This window comes from Rhinatrema bivittatum, chromosome 2, assembly GCF_901001135.1.
Source record: "Rhinatrema bivittatum chromosome 2, aRhiBiv1.1, whole genome shotgun sequence".
Taxonomy (NCBI): Eukaryota; Metazoa; Chordata; class Amphibia; order Gymnophiona; family Rhinatrematidae; genus Rhinatrema; species Rhinatrema bivittatum.
In genome coordinates this window covers 449,569,000-449,572,864 of record NC_042616.1, presented here as the reverse complement: position 1 = coordinate 449,572,864, position 3,865 = coordinate 449,569,000, and the positions used below count along the sequence as shown (strand labels likewise).

At 36.0% G+C, this 3,865-nt stretch overlaps 1 long non-coding RNA gene across 1 annotated transcript; it reads left to right on the top strand.

The window, feature by feature from the left end:
• Nucleotides 1–311: 311 nt before the first annotated feature.
• Nucleotides 312–2,553, top strand: LOC115086165. Its single transcript, XR_003855119.1, has 2 exons — nt 312–385; nt 2,309–2,553. It is a non-coding gene; the product is annotated as an uncharacterized LOC115086165 (long non-coding RNA).
• Nucleotides 2,554–3,865: the final 1,312 nt, after the last annotated feature.

Below are 3,865 nucleotides of genomic sequence, written 5' to 3'. Positions count from 1 at the left end.
CATAATGTCTGTGCCTCTCTGTGGGTTAAGAGATCTCTGACTCATCTCTGCACAGTCCATAGTATTGGTTTAAGCACTTGCTCCAAAGTTTCTGTAACCCCAGTGAATTTAATCCTAAGTGCACACACTGATGCGGCTTTCAGACAGAGGCCAGGATGCCACCTGTTACTTAGAACTGGCTGCTAGGTCATTAATGGGATGAGGTCATTAATGGGATGAGGTCATACTCCCAACCTCCAATGGCATAGCTGCAGCGATTCAGGGTACAGTGACACAGTGTGGATGGGAGGGATGCTAGCATTGCTAGGCTACACAATACATAAGTGTGCAAGAATCTATGCTTTGTGTCAGCAGCTAGATGACTGAGTGTATATGACACCATGTGGTAATATAAATCATTTATAAAGAACATTAGAAAAAGATAGTGTCAACTGGTTATGTTTAAATAAGTTGATAATATTTAAGTTAATTATAATTAAGATAATAAGATTTGAATGCATAAAAACCAAAATGAATAAAGGTATTAAACGCAAGAGAACAGCTACATCATTTAAATCCGAATGGCTAGATGAGACTGTTGAAATGAATACCATGAAGTCGCACGGCCTAACTCGTGTAGCCCTGCGCAAAAGGTTTTCGTATGATGAAGATAAAGGAGTCATTTGTCTGATCTGCGCTGAAGCGAAAGCTGTAGGAGAGTTTTCTATGGGTAAAAGTTGGAACAAGGTCTGGAAACTGGATTTCCTCAAAAGACATCTAGTATGTAAATCTCACATTGACAGTGTAACAAAATTGAAAAATATGAATCCACTATTTTGCGGTGGGTTGAAGAACCTGTTACTAGAGACACCAGAAGAAAAGCAAAGGATGCAAATCATTGTAGAACGGAAGCGTTCAAATCCAGATGAAATAAAGGTCCTGATTGACAGCATCTTGCTAGCCATCAAATTGAACTCCTCTATGCTGGCTGTTACAGATATAAATGAACACATGGCCAAATTTGTAAAGCTGCCAGATGGTTGGAGAAGTAAAAATTACGCATTTGAATTTCTTGAAGTCATCAACAAATTTCTTCGGCATTGTTCCACACTTTAACCATTGATGAAAGTACTGACATATCTTTGACAAAATGCTTAATACTTTACTTTAAGTATCGGCCTAGCAATGCTTTGGATTACAAAGTATCAATTGGTAGCAGTTTGCGATTAGAACATTGCAATGCTGCTTTAATCGTATCTGCCATCAAACTCTTTTATACTGCAAACAAGCTTGATTTAAGGAAGATAGTTATGTTTATATTGGACGGATCCTCTGTTATGTTAGGAAGAAAAAATGGAGTAGCAGCACAGTTGAAAAAAGAAATCCCACACCTCTCAGCAACACTGTGTAGCACATCGTGAAGATTTAGGAATAACTCATACATGGAAAGAAGTAAAACTGATGCAAGACATTGAAACTCTTATCAGAACTGTGTACTCGATGTTTAGTAGATCTATTTTGAAAACAGTTAAATTTCAAGAAATCACTGATGCCTCAGAGCACGATTCAGTGGCATTCAGACCTTTAAATGAAGTGCGATAGCTGTTGAGGCATTTTGCTGTGCAAGCTATAGTTCAAAACTATGCTGTTTTGTTACAATATTTCAATATTTCAAGGAAGAGCGGGGAAAAGACCCAATTGCCAAATACTGTTTCAAGAAGCTGAGCACTTCTGAGTTTAGCATAGCTCTGGAAATGATGTTCTACCAGATTTGGCTTCATTGTCTCTTCTTCTTCAGAAGAAGGATTTAACAACTCTAGAAGCTCACCATTTAGCTCGAGGCAAACTGAACAAGATCAGAAGTCAATATCTAACAAGCTCACCTTATTGGAGTCAAAGTGTTAAAGCACTATTACAGGTACCAACCAATAGTTCAGTCACACAAGTTCACTGATCACATTTATTAATCTCTCGTATATCCATCAGGATGAAAGGTTTCCAGAAGAGGAAGTACAGGCATAGGCTGCATTTGATATTGGGTCACTTGTCAATTGTGAATATCTGTCCTGCTTTATTGTTAGATTATATTTTTGTCATTATATATCTCTAATACTTCATTGGACCAAAAATGAGAACATTTATTTTGGCTCGATAAAGCCTTAGAAAGTGAAATATGTATAAGTAAAGAATTTCTACCATTTCATATATAATGTTCATAAAAAAAATGTGCTTAATATTTATCTTTTATTTAATTTTCTCTTTGCTCCCATTCTTTTGCCTTTATTTGGTGGAGGGCAATGTTTATGTACTTTTCCATTCTTTTCACTAGGGACAGAAAATGGTCAAAAGTCAGAAATATCCTCAGAGCTTCCCTAACATAGATCTGCTGAAAATAATGATTTTTAAAGTCCGTCTATTAACTAAACAAACAGAAATCAGCCTGAAAAGTGGATAGAATTCAATCAACAGCAACAATATGTTTTCAACAGGGATTGTGGTGTTTTATGCATTTTAACCCTATTTAGCAAACTAATATTTGTCTGCTCAAGTAAACAAAGGTCTGAATGAGTTATAGGTATTTTTCCGAAAAAGTTCCTTTTGAGAGTAATTAGCACTCTCCTTTCTAATAGCTGTTCATCCTCATTTTCAAAGCAACAATTTGACTCTAATACAGACTGATAATTGCTTGTGTTTTAGTTCATAACTGATGTTAAATCAGAGTGTATTTTTGTTCCCTGCATCTATTTATAAAAGAGCCAAGAATGATAAAATCCATCAATTATTTCATACTAATAAAAAAAATTATTTGTTTTCCTATATGAAGACATTTAAGTTCAGTCACTTAAGTGACAACATTCAGAATTGTTAACTGGAAATTTCTGCACCATACCTAAAGTAGTATTTATTTTCTGTGCATTGTAAAGACTGATCTGCATTCAGCTTCTTCAGCTAAAGCCAGGTGCCCTTGATCTGAGGCTAAAGAGATCACAGTCAATGCTTAAACTGATGAGAAACTTGATTTCTCTAGGTTTCATTCTCATTTTTTTATTTTTAAACCAAAGCTCCCCCTTCTCTGGCTGCTTAACATTATCCCAGTCCTTGCAATGTATTCAAATATGGATTAATGAACTCAAACTTGATTAATACATACTTGGTTTTTCCCAACAGTTGGACGTCTAAAGTAGAGCCCACTTGAAAATGTAGGGGTGTCAACATGATTTGATCCAGAAGGATTGGATGTTTGGAAATGTGAACTGTGAATCACCAGTATGATTCTGTTTGCATATGTGGATCACTGAAGAAATAGCATGGCATTGAGTATTCTTACGTCTTTCTGCCTCCCAACTTTCTTTGCCTACACTTGATCATTTTAGAGGTCTTGAAAAAGGAATCAGGGATTTAGAAGTTCTCTATGACGGTACATAAGAAAAGAGAACAAAGGTAAAAAAATAGTAATGAGAAGCAAAATAAGAGTACATTTAAGGAAACTAATCAGAAACAAGAAGAAGTTTAGAGAAAATCTGAAAGGATATGTGGGGTTTAAGGATGCAGACCATTAGTGAGATCATAGAAGAAAGCCTGCTCCTCCCAGGTTCAAAGCCAAGGTGGTCGAATCTTGAGGTGCATTAAATGAGGGGGTAGGATTTTCATTTCCCTATGAAGACTTTAGTCATAGCAGATTTTTAAGTACGAGGTGCAGTTTTGGGCCCCCATCTTTGTAAAGGATATCAAAATGATAGCTGCAAGTACAAATGGGCCACCAAGATAAGAATGGAAATTTAAGGTTGGGAATATACAGGAAGATCATCCTGTTTGGGCTTATTTCTTTAAAAAAAAAAAAAAAAAGATGATATGGGAGTGATATGGTGGTTGTACTATGCAAATA